The 17,996-nt window shown below is 36.2% G+C and overlaps 1 protein-coding gene across 4 annotated transcripts in view; it reads left to right on the top strand.

The window, feature by feature from the left end:
- tsl (membrane-attack complex domain containing protein torso-like) overlaps nucleotides 1-17,996 on the top strand; it is a 182,328-nt gene that overhangs the window by 132,955 nt on the left and 31,377 nt on the right. The window lies entirely within an intron of this gene.

The raw sequence follows: 17,996 nt of genomic DNA on the forward strand, positions 1-17,996 counted from the left end.
TACCGTTATCACAACTCACCTAGAGGCTTTCCGATTTCAGCTGTTTAGAAACGCGAAAATAAATGCCGATTTTCAAAATGGCTCGAAATCGAAAGCAGATAAGTGAGTCGTGATAACGGTTTCTCATGTAAAATAATATTGTCTAGGGCGCTCTTGTTCCACATTTCGATTATCTTTTATCTATTTGAAGATATCACATAATTTATGTAAAATTAGCGGTGTTTTAATTTCGCCGGGATGAAGACTCTTAATGAAGTACGTAGAACAATTGATATAAAGCATGTAGAAGTTAATAAGAAAAATAATTCTTTTTAAGTTCGTTCTGTCATTGTACTTGAAGCATTCTCAACTGGATACTTTCTAAATAAATTATGAACATCTAGTTAAACACCTTTAGACTTGGAAACTATAAATGTGAATAACTATGGCAAGCTTTGTAGAACGACTCTTGGTTGATTTGGAGTTCGTCTCTTCCAGCGCCGAGGCTACATGAAACATGGACTTACAGCTTGACATGGAATCGAATTCGGAGCTTTCACACCGAAGCTGGAGCATTCGTGGGATCCAGTGCTATCTTAACAGCATTTTCCCCCTTTTCGCAAACCAAGGTGCTTGGGCGCCTATGACTAAATTGTACGAGTTATACATATAAGTCTCCTTGTCGGTCTCTTGCGTTGAGATGACCCTGCGTGGAACATCATATAATTTGAAAGCAATTTTAGAATATGAAACGAAATTCACTTCTTGTTAGTTAATACAATGCCGTAACTAAACTATAATATTCGGTTTAATATGGAATGTCGCATTTATCAATGATTGAATACCCCCAATATCAAAGATTTAGCTAGGATAGTCACTACAACTAAAGCTTGTGTTGAACTTTACTCTATGCATTGAACTTTACTCTATGGCACGAAATCCGGAGATAGGAAAAACAAGTTGATGCAAATATAAAATGCAGGAAAACAGAATTAGAATAATAGAAACTATGATTTTCATTCCCGATATAGAGATTTGTAAATGGCAGGAATTCTAATGAGCTCTGTAGGATATGAGCAGCCATGAACTAAGATCTGAATGCGTATTATTAACCGGTGACCTGTTAGTCCCCATGGAAGCAAAATTGATCGGAATTGGCTCAGATCGTATGATCGTCGTTTAGTCGCCAACGATTAGCATTTGATCGGCACACATAGTAAGGGGGCTAACGAGTTAACCTATCAGCCCTTCATGAAAGGAAAATTGGTCGGAATTGGTCCGGGTCGTTTTATCGTAATTTCATCGCCGCGTGTAGTGACGTAATACACATCATTTTTTTTTTAAAGGGGAACTGACAAATTAACCTGTTAGCTCCATATGGTAAGCAAAATTGATCGGAATTGGTTTCATTTCCAAACCTTTTCAGTATTTGTAAAATACTAGGTATATTATGTTTCTTTTGCATTTGAGACCTAACGTAAGTTTTCGCATATGCTAGAAATTTCCTGCATTGTATCGATTGTAGTGTATATTCTCTATTCTTAAACCTGATTTGAAATACTGACTATGAGAAAAATATTTATTTTAAGAGAATTAATCTGACTGGCTACTTCCAGAAACAAATTTGTAACCGTTTAAAAATACCATACAAACACACAACTTCAAATCCATCAAGATCAGACTTTCTTCGATTAATAAATGAGATAAACGTTTAGTTGCAAACCTTCGTTTGATTTATGCGCTTGCAGTTAACAAACGAATAATAGTGTTGAACGCGTGCTGTGACAAATACAGTTAAATTTTATGTTTTTTATATCCTAACAGTTAATTAGAAATCTCAAAGAAAAGGTAATTAAAAACATTAATACTGTATATTACTGATTGGCAAATGTTCTATTTATGTATTGGCAATTTCTTCTTTTTCTTTTTTAAAAGAGAAGAGAAATATATACATATGTGCTTTTCTTGTACACATGATTAAGTCTCTATTAGTCAACGAACACTAAGTCACACACTTGGTCATACTTATAGCTATGCGTATTCTCTAGCCGTAGCATAAAATTCGCTAAAGCTTAATTACCCATTTATAAACTGCTATTTCAAATTTTATGATTCATTAAGTTTCAAACAGAAAAGCCGTTAATCGTAGAAACAATTTAGGCTTTAAGATTTAGATTTCTGGGCTTTCGGCATTGATGGCCATTCAGTCCGTTACGTAGAGGCATGACGTCCCTCGGCGAGCACACTATAAGGGGAAAGGAAAGGATGAAAGGATTGGGAAAGGAAGAAAGCGGCTTGGGACCTATAAGTTAGATACCATCTCGGCATTTGCCTGGTGTAAATGAGGAAAAGCCAGGAAAACCTCATTCATGATGGCTGTTCTGAAAAAAACTTTTTACACTTTTTCGACCAAGTACCCCCACCGGGAACTAAACCCGGGAACACTCGCACCGAAGCCGTAGAAACGAATATGGGTAATAGATGCTTTTAATAAAATGCAATTTATAATTTGTCCCCATAAGTTAGTATAATTTATTCAGCTAATGTACTCATTTTTCAATTGTGTAAGGCTTTATATGTTGTCCCTTTTTTGTAAGGCTTTACCGAATTGGTGTAAGTAAACTCTTAAGTTATAGTTACTCAATTAGGTCTGAAGTTCGACTATCGGGATGGCCATTCTGACAGAGGTTCTCCTAGGAGTTTCCATATTCACACCACATTAATAATCTTTTCCTTCTTAATAATCGTTCCACATTAATAATAAACTTCTAATGAGCTTAGAAGTTGCGTTAATTTTGAATTTAATAGTTTTGTTAGTTTCCTTCAGAAAGAAAATTGGCAACATACGCTACTTTAGTTTCCATAGTTTCCAGAATACAATTAGTTCGGAAATAATAGACTGGGAACTTGGAATTCTTTATGGGTGTTTAGATTTTAAATTAGATATACGAGCAGTTAAGGTGTAATAAAATGAATTCATACTACGAAAATTTGTATAAAAACAAGTAGTAACATAAAAATTGAATTTTTGCATTTCTGCTCATTCTCCATTACCCACTCAAAAACTAGTAAAATGAATGAATATCTGAAAACAGAAAATGTTTAAGTCTATATATACCTAGGTATGTCGAGTAGAAAATATACTTAGTTTCATTTTAACGTTGTATTCAACGGACAGATTAGTATTTTGCATACTGAACGTTATACTAACACGCTGACCTAACAGCACTACGGGTTGTCTATCGACCAAGGCTGATATACATAATGTATCCCATAGAAATACATGGACAACCAATTTTTTCTTGCCCATATCTTGGGATCAACTGGATGCATTACGAATGTTTTGACAAAAGGAATATGAACAAAAGTACTGCCATCTGTTATCGATGTCCTTACACTTGTTACCAGTATTTTTCAGTCAATAAAGACTCTTCAAAATAGGGCTAAGTCAATAACATTTGACATCGCGTTTGAAAATTTTGCTAGTCATTTCCTGGTGCTCTTCTTTCATTCAGGAAGCATGATTACCGAATCTCAACATTTAGTTAAATATAGAATCCATATAATTGTTATTTTTAAAATAAAATAAAAAAGGTCTTGATTCCATGTAGCCCTGGAGTTTTCTTTTTTACTGTTTTGAATACCTCGGGTGCTTGTTGAATGTATGTTAACTAACAAAACTCCCTTGTGTATAGAGGGCAAGTCAAATTCAAAATTGTACCGAAGTTACGAATTTGTGTATTCTGAGACATCTAAAAAAAATCACCAATATCTAGGGATGGGCACGAGACGAGTCGAGATAGGATTTTCCTGACAAAATTTGAGTCGAGACACGGCTCTTCCAATAGAGAAATATACATTTTTCGAGTCGAGACATCACTTTTACAGCACATTTTCGAGACGAGAAAGCCACAAATCTTGTCTCGTGCGCATCCCTACCAATATCCTTAAACTTCCAATTCAATTTTCCCACCCGGGGGCAAGATGGCTCAGTGACAGAGCGCTTAGATCTCCAGCCAAGTAAGTTCGTGGTGTACAACATAGTGTCCGTGGGTTTTCTCGGAGTACTCCTGTGTCCTCCCACATTTCATTCTGCCAATTCTTCCATCATCATTCACTTGCTCAATCATCCGTCTCCCCTTGCTGAAAGGATTTAATTGTGGGACGTTAAACTGAAAGATCCCACGAAATGCATTTTGTGACTTACCACCCTTGCACAAGCCTCGGAGAAATTGTATACAGGGTGTTTCAAAACAACATCGACAAAGTTTGGGAGATGATTCCTGACACCAAAACAAGACAAAAAGTAGGCCTATAGACCAACCTGGGTGCACAAATGCTTCCTTTCGGAGTTATAGGCTGCCGAAAACATGAAGAAGAAAAAGAAGTTTAAAGGTCCATAGCTCCAAAACTATGGAACCTACCTTAGTCAGGTCAAGACTTCACTTAAGAATTAATATGTGCGCTAACCAAAAATACATTTTTCAGAAAAGGAGTTTGGCTACGGACATATGATTTTGAAGTACTCATCAATTACCTCTATTAAAATTGTTACGTCCACAGTGCGTCGACCAATGGACAAAAATTAGAAAAGAAACAATTTTCTTCGGACTTACAAATAGCACAGAATGAAGCACAAATGATTCAAAAGACAGAAATCCATAGCCACAAAATGATGACAACCTGTCAGCCAACAGAGGGCGCGCGCAAAGTTATAACATTAGACCGACCCGAGTCGAGACGACACTCTTGCAGATAACTATTAGCATGCAAACTACTATATTAGACCGACCTGAGTCAATTTCTACATAGTGATCGCACTGGTGTTTCAGACCAATGCGAAAGGTGAGACTTTTTGTCACTAGTGGGAAGTTATAGCACAACTACGTTCTTTCCTTTACGACGAACGATTGGTAATCATTTTTTCACTGGTATATTTGGAATATCTCAAAAAAGCCTAAACATGTCTTGAGATCTCTGCAGAAATATCTTTCTTCAATGATTTCCTTTGGATTCAGCAATAGTGTATGTGCAAGTGTCCGCAATATTGCCTGTAATTAGTGAAATTGCGAAAGAAGACGCCATGAAAAACAAGGACATTTTTGAAAGATGGATAATAACCACCAGTGCTAGTCGGAAGAAAGCGGAATCTATGCAAGCTATTTGTAGTCGTTATAAACTTGAATACGCCACGGAAGATGTTACAACAGTTTAGAGAAATTTAGTAAGTTATTAATATGACCTTGAGCAATAAAACTGGAGGATGTCACACAGAGTTTGGTAGGTTTTCCTAGCTAAAAATAAAGAGTGGTTTGATCGTGCATGTACACTTCCGGACTATGTCTCAACAGTGATAAGTGCTCCGTATCACACTAACGTGAAGACCGATGTAGCTTGATGTACTCACGGTAGAACCAGTAAACAGTCCGCAGAGTGTTCAGTAAAAACAAAGAAAAGGCGCTTAGATCCTCTTGTACCGACTAAATCGGCAGAGGAGCTTGCCTTTGCTGCCAAAGAAGCAGCAGCGAAATTAAATACACCAAGAAATGACGAATAGTCCAAAGGATTGTCGGTTATGCGGAAGAAGCTTTAGAAGTCTCTATAAAGTCTTCCGTCACACTAGGCTACACTTTATACGGAAAACTTCTCCCTTCAATACTTATTTAGAACTGATGAAGCATATGCTTATTCTATCTGCCCCTATTGTCCCCTCCAAGATACAGATTCACGCAAAGAAAAGGAGGACAGATACGGATCTGGAAAACTGATGCTGTCCAGCTTCATAATTCTGGCGCTATGGAATTTGAGAACTGTTTCAGTCATTTCATGCACTGCTATTCATTATATTTTAGTGTTGTGTAGTTTTGAGTTATATGGGTTCGTGTTTACGAGTGCCGTAAACAGTAAGGGCTTTATGCAGAGTCGTTGTGACGTATGTTTAGCTTCATACTAAAGGCCTTACTAGTGCAGGAAACATATGTTAGTCGAACTCTTTAGTATGACACTAATCACGCGTCAGAACTACTCTGCATAAAATCTTATATGTCTAACATAGTTTTTTGACGTCCCTGAACGGGATATTATTTTCTATATAAGTACAGTTGTCAAGTTCGATAACTTCAAGAACAACTTTGCTTCAGTCTAAGTGATCAAAGAGCGCCTTGCGACACAATAAACATGTGATAAAAGCTTCAGTATTATTTGTTTTATTTTTGTCCATTACTCCCATATGCTCGACGCACTGTGCGTCAGTGCCTTAGGTTTCTGAAACATGTATTTTTGGTTAGTGTACATATTAGTTCTTAAGTGGAGTCTTGACCCGACTACGGTAGGCCCCATACTTTTAGACTTATGGAGCCTTACAGTTCAATTTTTCATGTTTTCGGCAGCCTATAATTCCGAAAGGTAGCGTTTGTGCACCCAGGTTGGTCTATACCTTATGTCTTATCTTGGTGTCCAGAATCACCTCCCAAACGTTGTCGGTGTTGTTTTGAAACACCCTGTATTTTTCTTATTTTTTAAATATATTTTTTTAAAATATAAAATCGATCACACTACAAGGGCGCCGATCCTGGGGGGCCGGGGGACCGCCCCCTTCAAAGCTCATGTAGGCCTCCTTATTGTATTTATGAATATACAATTTTTGGCATAATTTGAATGAAATTGGTCTTAAAATCCTCCTATATATACCTTCTGCATCTGAATGCCCTCCCCCCAAATTTACAGAGAAATCGGCGCCCTTGTCACACTATCTTATCCTAATTGTATATTACAGTTGTTTAGATAGTGTCTGATGAAGCTAATATGTTCAGTTAGTTGGCGAAACTGTCACACGGTTATTATTTTAAAATAAACGTTGCATTGTTGAGTAATTTGTCTTTCTAGTGCAAGTTATTTAAGACATCAAAGCTAATATGAACGAGTTAGTAATTGCTAAATAAATATAATTTTGATAGCAAGTTTCACACTTTTAAAGTTGAAATGTATTATTATTATTATTATTATTATTATTATTATTATTATTATTATTATTATTATTACAATAACTTAATTTAAAATGTAATCAGTAATTATGTTTCAAATAGGGATGCCAACTGGCCGGTTTTTCACTGGTTTGGCCGGAAATATTGGTGTTACAAGCTTACAATATTGCTTGTATCTTTATTAAAGCCGGTGACCGGTATAAACTTCTTACTAGCCCCTTTATGACGTTTTTTTTTTTTTTTTTTTTAAAGTTTATATCTAGTTCGAAATATAGATTTCAAAAGTAATTTTCATTCTGTAAATCCAAAACTGTCACCTTTCACCATCTATCAACACTTAATATATTTTGTTCATCTGTTTAGATAATTTTAAACAGATGATAGGGACTGTATCAGGAAAAAATTGAAACTTACTTGTAAGAAATTTTATACATTCATTGAGTGTAAAAAAGGACTTCTTAAAGCAGTTTCCTGTAGTTGAAGTACTTCTTGTTTAAAAGTTTAAAGAATAAATTTCTTTTTCCAAATCCAATATTGTCACGTAAAGATTAATATACTTTTGTTCATCTGTTTCGATAATTTTAAAGAAGTGGTAGTTACTGGTAAATACAATAAAATGATCAATGTCGATTTCAGCTTCTTATTTATAGCATAATGTATTTATTAAGCTTATTAGCGAATGAACTAAACATTTGCAGAATACGGGTGCTAATGCACTTTTGTTCACGATAGTACATTTCCTTTCCATGGATGTGTCCGAACAGAAACGCTTCACACTTAGACCTATATCGTACGGAAGTTTGAGGGGGTGCCGGTTTTTTATTTTCCAGAGTTGGCAACCCTAATTTCAAATCGATACCAATGGTAACTTGCAATTAGCATCCCTACTTTCTATAATCTTTACTGTTCCTTATAACGTCTCCCCTCCAATTCCTTGTAACGCTAGTCTTTCAAGGAGTGGTGGTTAAAACTCGTGTTTAGTGTATAGTATGTTGTATACAAAGAAATTTTTAGTTACATTTTCCTGACTGAATTGATTCCTATGAACAGCCACAGCTTAAAGAATTCGTCCAAGACCTTGAAGTTCGGCATTGACCTGTAAAGTCATTCGTATTTAGGAGCACGTGTCATCAATATTAGAAACGTCTGCACCACTTAATGTGAATGTATTTGATCTCCATTAACTCTACATGGCATATCTATAACAGGAAATTTACGATTGAAGAACTGCCTGACACACACACGCGGCCGTATTAGTTTTTTTTTTTCTCACGCATACACTGTGTTTCTTCCTTATATGCCCTTGAATAAAATATAACCTACGGTGAGACCCCCTCCCCCCCCAAAAAAATCCTACTTAACATTCATTTCCAGGTTAGCATATTTCACGTATTATTTAAAACAAATGTGCCAGGGTTAAACTTTTTTTCCCTTTTCATAATTATTAAGCTGCAAGAAACGTTCTTATAAGCATGTTTGAACATTGATGTATACCTTCTGGGAAATAAACTTGGAAAACTAGTTTTTACTTTCTTTAAATTAACGGAGAGGATTTAGCTAGTCAATTAAATAAAAAAAAAATACTAGTAAAAAATAATTATAGGAATTCTCCACATTTTTTTTCTTTCTTCAAGGTCTAGCGATTTTTATTTGTATGTTAAAGTTTAATTATTGAAAAAAAAAGTCAATGTCACAATGTATTCCACGTGAAAGAGTTTGACTTGTTGGCACGTACACAACGTGAAAAGTTTGGACTTTTTAACGGCTTAATAATATAGTTCTTCTCACCCTCCATTTTCCGGTCATAACCTTTAGTGTTCCCATGACAATCCATTTTCATTATAATAGTAAATTTTTTATTAATTGTATGGCATTTTCTTAATTAATATAGAAACTGTAACCGGAAGTTGTAGTAGACTTATATCACTTCCGATTTTAGGCTCAGTGTTAGAGTGTTCACATCTGATGAATGGGGTCCTTGGTTCGATTCCAGCTCGCGCCAAATGAGCTTTGTGGTGGACAAACACCGTGTGCGTGGGTTTTTTCGGGGTTCCCCCGTTTCCTCTCACTTTCTTCAATCTACCATTTCATGCATTTCTCATCATCACCGTCTCTTTTAGCCTAGCTGGCATAAGTGTGAGATATAAAACTTAAAGATTTTATTTCATTTTTTTTTTCATTTCACTTCCGGTTTTAGTAGGAAGATTAGAGTAGAGATATATCATTAGGATGGTTAATTGGTTAGAGGAAAGCGCTTCTCGCGATCTCTTATCGTTTTTATTCTACGTAGATCAATATTAAAACCGGAAATTGTTGTGAATTTCTATCATTTCCGGTTTTAGTATAGAGTTAAGGATGAAAATGAAATGTATTCTTGGGACGCTTAATCGAATGCAAGAAACCGCCTTTCGCTATCTATTACCGTTTTTGCGCTATAGTGATCAACGTTAGAACCGGAAATGGTTTATTTGTACGAGTTCCGGTGAATGGATTACCTGCATCAACAAACTCGATTCATAACTTTTCACCCTCTAAGCGTACATCCTGGCCAAAATTGATGGTGATCCATCTAGTAGTTCTTAAGAGGACTCATCCCAGCGAAATTAAAATACCGCTAATTTTACAGTAATTATGTGATATCTTCGAGTAGATAAAAGATAATCGAAATGTGAAACAAGACCGCCCTAGACAATATCATTTTACATGAGATACCGTTATCACGATTCACTTATCTGCTTTCGATTTCGAGCCATTTTGAAATTCGGCATTTATTTTCGCGTTTCTAAACGGCTGAAAACGGAAAGCCACTAGATGACTTGTGATAACGGCACCTCACGCAAAATAATATTGTCTAAGGCGCTCTTGTTTCACATTTCAATTATCTTTTATCTATTTGAAGATATTACATAATTACTGTAAAATTAGCGGTATTTTAATTTCGCCGACCCGGACAGACATACGGACAGAAAAAGTAAATATTTACAGGGTGTCTCAAAACTATCTTCTCCAAATTTGATCGCATATAAGTCAGAAATGGGGATAAATACATGAAAGCACGCTTCATCCGAGACTATCACCTTTGTCAGAATGTCTGGGTTCTCGCTAATGCGATTCAGAATCTCAATTGCAAATGTTTTGCGCTTTGACTTGTCATCAGGTTGAAGCGTATGCAGCATCTACAACTTGTAGGCATGGCAGCTTCAATTGCTTGTGTTGTGTACTGGCACTCTATGCACTGTGGCCGTTGGTAGCTGCAATTGTTGAGACGTTCTACGAACTGATTTGGTTGGGCTCCGAAGAAATGCCTGTTATTGTGCTGCCAAAATGTCTTGAGCCGTGGCAAAAATGCGAACTAAAGCTCACACCCTCACACACCCACGCATTGAGCCAATAAGGGTTCAGCTGTTGCTAAGCGAGAGAAAGCGAGTGGAATTCATTCAGCCGATAGCAGCGCTTCCCACACAGCACACCGACGTCCAATGTACATCCATTTAACGTCCGGGCATGGATTTACGGGATGTCCAGTGGACGTGTGGTCTTGGTCCATACAACGTCTAGTGGATGTACACGGGAGAGTACAGGTGGCACAGTTGCCGTGCATCTATTGGACGTTCAGAACGTACATATTATGTCCATTTCTGGTACCAAAACGAACTAATTATGGACGTACAGACGCCCAATGGACGTTCAGAGGACGTGTTCTTTTGGTCCATACGACGTCTACTGGATATACACAAGATGTTACTTTGGGACAGTTGCCATGCATCTCCTGGACGTCCATTGGGAGCTAAAATGGACCTATTATGGACTTCAAACTGATGTAGAGGATGTCCATACGTGGATATCATGGGAACCTGAACGTACAAATTGTGACTATTTTTGGTTCCTACACGGACCAATTATGGCCTTTCACTGAATGTTCTAAAGGACTGCCACAGAAGGATTATTCACTTAAAGCCCGATACAGAAGCCATACTACCTGGAATCAATTTCTTTTTAACATAGGTTAAATTTTACCATATCAAAGTGACATTTAAATAAGCCATCTTCCATCAATTTTTACTATCAGTCAACAAATACACACGTCAACATTTATACTATAAAGTTTTATGAGCAAACAAAAAAACAATGAGAAATATTTTTAATACGTTTAATATTTCGTACCTTTCCAGTCAAAATTCTTGTTCTGTGTTCCACGAAAATAATTTGTTTTCGATTTGTATCTACTGAAAGGTCAAACTATTTGAAGATTTGGTATCAATAGCAAATCTAGTTCCAATTTTACATGAATTAATCCTTCCTTACAATAATGCATCCTTATCTCCCGAAAATGAGAACTCAAAATATAATTAACAATGTAAAGTATTCTGCCCATACGCTTTAGTTAATACAATTTGTTGATTAAAAAAGCTTCAAACCTGCATCCTCTTCCACTCTTTGTAAATAGATGCACAGAAAGATATCACAAACCGAAACCTCCCTCTAAAGTTTCAAATTCATTTGGAAATATCAGTTCTCCCTTTTCCTTAGTATTGAGAACAGACAAGACAGCTACGCTTCACTTCTCATATTGAAACAAATGATGACCAAAACTTTTTAACACTATCCCCCCCTTTTTTTCATATTATCATACTCATAGGAGAAACATTAACTTCAATCAAAACATGCCATCCATTAATGGCCGAGAACGTTACAAATTATTGAACTTATATACATTAAAGAATAAGAAAGGCGTAACATAGAAAGAAACGAATAACATAACAATATACTTTATTGGATTACCTCTAATTACATATACTGCTCCACAATATTTGTCTTTTTAATATATTGAATAAGATTGTAATACGATTTTCTTTCCCATCTCAATGATATTAAAAGTTTCGTATACATGTTTTATTCTTGATTATGAAATGTATTATAAGCGCATAATATTGTTAAGCAAGGGAATTTTAACCTTCTCACTGATATATCATGAGATTCTTTCTTCGTGCGCTCCATTTTTCTATTTTCTGAAATTAAGAAAATGGGAAAATTAATTCTAGGTATAATCAACATCACAACGATCAAAATTAAAATCAGATTATAAGGTTGATGTTAAGTAAGGTTCTTTATGTTTAACTTTCAAGAGTAAAAATTACATGACGGATTCAACTTGGGACCTTTTGGCTTTAAACTATACAAACGGGACTCAAAGGTATACAAAGTTACAATTACAAATTCCAAATTGAACTACAAATTACAAAAATGAGCTCCTCCGTGGCTAAGCGGTTAGCATACGCGCCTTTGGCGTGGGAAACCAGGGTTCGATTCCCGGCGGGAGCCCACGTGGTTCGGATTCCACGTTAATCAGTAGGTCCACGTCTCATATAGCCTCGCTGCTGAAACGGACGTTAAACTAATAAATAAATTAATCAATACAAATTACAAAACGTATTATTAGCGGCAGTTTTAAGTTTCTGAAAATCTACTTTTTTTCTTGCAGCCTTGGGCCACAAAATGTATTTCCTTTTCATACTTTATTCTGTTCAAGCACAATACAATGAATCTCAAATTTCAAGTTTAACTCCCAAAAGTCGTTCCATCTAAGAAACAGGCTTTCTTATTCCATTGTAAGATCGAAGAATGTTAAAGGTTTTCCGATTTTCTAAAATATCGGAAAAAAATATATACTGTAAGTACGAATATATCCTCACCTTTCCGAAATAATATATATACAGGTGGCGGCAGTGCGAAGCTCAACAGTGGCGTTCTGTTTCCAATGCTTAACCCTTTTAGGCTTTATAGGAACTTATGTTACCACGGCGTAGTATCGTATTTGATCGCTTATTTAGGTTCTATAACAAATATTTAAGCCGTTTTTTTTTATTGGTCAAGTCTAGGATGGACCAAAGAACACTCCAGATGCGTTTTGAAACCGGATGGTGAGCTTGGCGACGCCAAGTGGGGGCGGAGGGGCGTGAAATTTTTCATAAAACAAATTTCAGAAATTTTTCACGCCTTTAATTTTCAAGATATCAGATTGAAACTTTGCATACTGATTGCGTGCACCATTAGGTACCGGTATTTCTCATTCTTTTTGAGATCCCTATGTGAAACCAGGGTTGGGTACGAGGGGCTCAAGTGTTTTTCGGAGGGGTCCGAAGCGGTGAGTTTTTCTGAAAAATTTCCGATTGTCTCGATTGTTCCGGTTGATGTGTACGATACGGACATGTAGTGGTACTGTTACAAAGAGCTCGTTATACTGAAGAAAATGACGTTTGAACCATGACTGTACCCAGGCCCGGGCCAGAAGGACGCAAAAATTTCGATTTCTTTTTTCCAAAAAATCTACCGTTTTTTTTTTTTTTTTTTTTTTCGTTTCTAGTGTATAATACGGACAAGCGAATGATTTCTCTGTAACTGTCCCGCAAGCTTTTTCTACGGATTCTGTGGAAAGAAGAATGTGTTATACTTGAGTCTCTTGGAATTTGTAATTGTAACTTTGTATACATTGTAACTTTGTAGAACTGACATTCTAACATCTGTTAATCTATGAGATCTAAACTAGTTATAACCAGAAAATGTAAAAACAGCAACTAAAGAATTTTTTAGCAATTAACGTAATCATGCCTGTTTGCCTCTAACCAGGGAGGTAACTTGTGGGGGCAGGGAGGGCAACTGCCCCTCCAGGGAAGCTTCCCGCCATTCGAGGGGGCCTACTTTAAGACAATTTTTTATTCCATATACTGTAATACATGTAATTATAAATGAAGCATCAAACAGGTTCACTACATTACATACACAAAACAGCACACAACAGGTAGATAAAACAAAAATGTGTCGTGGACCCACTTCAGTAAAAAATGTCTATATTATTAAGTGCCCCAGAAATCTTTATTCTTATGGCTTTGACATTTGTAAATATTGTCCCTTTAGTTAATTTGTCATGTACGGAATGGGCCCTGCAGAGAGCTGGAGGGCCCACAAAGAGTAAGAGAAAGAGAGAAAGATGGAAAGACGAGATCTATTTTCGAATTTTGTGGGGAATCCAAAACAATCTTTTGGAGGGGGCTCAAATATTAATGCTTCCCCCCCCCCAAAAAAAATCTAAGTTACTGCGCTGCCTCTAACTTTAATTTAGAGCAAGACATGATATATTATGTGTAATTGAAAGGAAAAATGTTACAAGGTAGATATTTGTAATCGACTTCAAAAATGTTATCTATCTAACATTGAACCCATTTACTACGAAAATATATTTATCGCACATTAAATGTGCAACATAAAAATTGTACTATTTTTTTTTTTTTTTTTTTTTTTTTTAAAGAAGGAGATAAACATATTTGAGCCATTGCACGTCAAATTATTACACTACAGCCCATTTTCAACCCGACCCTTTTCTTTCAAGTAAATTTTATTTCCGTGTTATCCTGGATAAAAAATTCATTAACTATCTTAGAAGAAATTATGAAATCAATTACAATTTTATCTACGTCCATTATAGCCTACAATTTAGCCTTTAAATATTAAGACTAAAACCAAATCTTTAAATATTAAGACTAAAACCAAATTGATTATGCAATATTTTTGACATTGTTTTATATTTCAGACTCGTGTCTCTGGAAACATGCTACACGTATTAACCTAACACTGCATTTCTACTAGGACAGTACTGTAAATGCCATTTAATTCTGGAGATGGGTGCTATGGACTTACAAAACTTACAACCATTTGTTGACTTAAACCGAAACAATTAGCCATAGACCCCAAAAACGTATGGTCCTCTCAATACAGACCGATTATACTATCCTCAAACCAGCTATAAGTCTGTGACCAAGCAGAGATACGAAGGAGGACCACCGTTAAATTCTATATAACAAACAAACTTCGTTACCACCAAAAGTTGGTTAAAAAGCAAAGATAATAAAAAGGAAAATTTAAAAAATCCAGTTTAAGAAAATTTAAATAATAGAAATTACTCTAATCAAAAGGTGAACTAAGTAAATAGGAATAAATTACATGTCCGGAGGAAAGCTTAAAATTAAATCGGATAGTTATTAGTACAAGTCCATCGGTGATGGAAATAACGTTAAACTTTCTTACTGTGAGCTCACACACATGTCCCTCCACATCACACCGCTCTGCCCCGAAGAAACCATGACAAACGCCATGAAGTATACAAGGAGATGAAAATTTCCTCTCACACGAAAACAAAGTAGGAAGAAAGTACTTAATTCAAATGAAAATAAAGTACAACAAAAAAAACTGGAAAATACCGATATAATGAAAAAAACCATAAGATGTATTAATCTGTATTACTTTTTCCTTACTAAATCTTCCTCGTTATTGGAAATATTGTAAATATATAATATAATAACGTTACTAAATAATATATGGACGTATTTATGAAGTTTCGCAAGATATCAATACGCATAGATGTCATTACGCTATTCGTCTTCACTTACACGCCGAATTGCGACTAATTTCCACTCAACCTCATCTGGTTGATATACTTTTTACGCCGAATCTTTATAACTGAAAATCTATAGTTACATTGTACGTGTTAATCCAACCCCGATATTCGAAGAAAAGACGCTTCTACATCTCCTACTCCCAGCTTCTAGAAATCTGAGAGCTAAAATCTTTAACCAATGACATTTCTTCTATCCACCTGTGGCAGATGTGACGAAGAAAAAAATATCACTGCTAGTAATTATTTCAAATTAATAAATATAAATGATACTGTAAATAATAAACTTTACTATTATGATCCCCCCCCCCAAAAAAATGATGCTATAGACCTTTTACGTTTATTTATTAACTGACATTTCTGTTTCTTGGCAAAGCGCTGATACTTAAATACACGATAAAAAAAATCTATACGGAAAAGGGAGAGGGTACGAAAAGAGTTTTTCTCTCTCTCTCTCTCTAATCATTGTAACGATAAGTTACACACTGAAGTATTGAAATGCGGGAGCCTTTCAGGCAGAACAGAGAATAAATAACTCCGGGGAAAAAATAAATAAATAAAAATAAAAAAATTAAAATAAAATAAAAAAAACAAGTACATAGAAATACACAATTTGGCGACTACTTTCATCTGAATGTCTATGATCCAGCATCTTCAGTTTTTATTGTGCAGTATTTTCAGTACTTATATTACAATATCTGCAGATATGTTTAAGTAGATAAACACTGCATCTAAAAGTTTTTAGTATATCGTATTGTGAAAGCGTATCTTCACTATAAAATAATGCCTTCAGTTGACTTGAAGAATTCTCACTTTACGAAACGATGGCTCAGTGGTAGAGCGTTCATCTCTGGTGCATATGGCCCCGGGTTCAAACCCTGTTCCCCCCAAGTGAACTTTGTGGTGGACAAACACCATGTGCGTGGGTTTCCTCGGGGTTCTCCCATTTCCTCCCACTTTCTTCATTCCACCATTTAATTAATTTCTCATCATCACCACCGTCTCATTTAGCGTAAAAGGTATAAGCGTGGGACGTAAAACTCAAAAATATTATTTTCATTCATTTACGAAACGACGGAGTATAAGTGATTAGAAGGGGGAAGGGGAAGCAGGTGAAGAGAAGAAAGGTAAAAGAAGGAAAAGAGGTGGACTCAAGGAACTTGTGCTATTGTCGATTGGGGCCAGAGGGAGGGTTCATCTTTAAATTATTTCTTTTTTACTTTTCTTCTCCTTATTTAAATCTAACGATACACATTACTGGCTTGTGCTGTATGCAACTTCGGTAGAGACTAAGCACCGCTTGGCGAATACATGTTCACCCCATTCCTCTGAGCAGACGAGAAATGATGCGAGAAGAGCTTTTAAGCGATAACTAGAAGTGTAAAATGTCCAAGAACTCTCATTATACTCTGAAACAAACTAGGCCTAACCTAGGGAATATAGCATTCGTGCTTTTTATTGGTCACCTAGCACAAGTTGGTACATCATCATGCATTGTAGGCTTTATGCCACACACACGTAATTTTTTTTTTTTATTATTATTAGGCTCAGGCCAGTCTTTCAGAACCGGTATCCGCAATGTCGTTGCTGTTGAGTTTAACGTCCCGTTCATCAGTAAGGCTATATAAGACGTAAACTTACTGATTAACGTGGAATCCGAACCACCTGAGCTCTCGCCGGTAATCGAACTCGGGTCTCGCACGCCAACTGCTTAGCCACGGAAGAGCTCACATCCGCAATGTATTTATACTTATGGTATTACTGCTGTATTGCCAGAATACGAAAATAAGAAAGGAATATTATTTAGTTTCTCACCCAAAATACTAGATATTGGCCCTGGCTCACTTGATAATGATTAATGTTCGAAATACGATGTGAACGTATGGCATAAAAGCTAGTCCATAAAACACTGACTAATTTGTGCTACGTGGCCAGTAAAAAGCACGAATGCCATCTAACCGAGTCAAAATAGGAGAGCAGAAACAGCGTCCGTAGGGAGCAGGCGCGTCAGCGGCGATGAGTATACGCATAAACGAGGATGGTGGGAAAACAATTTCATCTAACAGTTCATTTCATAAAATGCACGCCTTATGTGTTGCACAGCTTTGGGGGAGGTACTACATGCAATCCAAAAAAGTACCAAAATGTAATAAATTAGATTATACTCGATTAGGTTTGGTTAAATGTTCCTCTTCTTTTCTGTAGCTTCAATTTGTTTACACTAGTCACAATAAACTTTTTGCCTGTTTAGTAGACCATGCCTTTCACACAATTTCGACAACTGACACTCATTTTTGTATAATTTCATAAAACTCAATCACGATATGACACAACCTTGTCATTTACACACTGCCTTTCCCAAAATTCATAACAAATATACCGCCAAATAGTCCCTTCCGCCCGGCAAGGTTCTAGATTACTGGCCCCTCTTCCCATAAAGACAGAAAACAACGTGCCCTGCGGGGCTCTGACCCGCCTTCACTCGCTAACGCTCGCTCGGCAATACTGTATAAGTTAAATGTATACTCTTTAGTACAGAAAGAAACATACCCAGCTACTAATCTGCATGGGGGACCAGTAATCTA

This window comes from Thermobia domestica, chromosome 14 (assembly GCF_964235325.1).
Source record: "Thermobia domestica chromosome 14, izTheDome1.hap1.1, whole genome shotgun sequence".
Lineage (NCBI taxonomy): Eukaryota > Metazoa > Arthropoda > Insecta > Zygentoma > Lepismatidae > Thermobia > Thermobia domestica.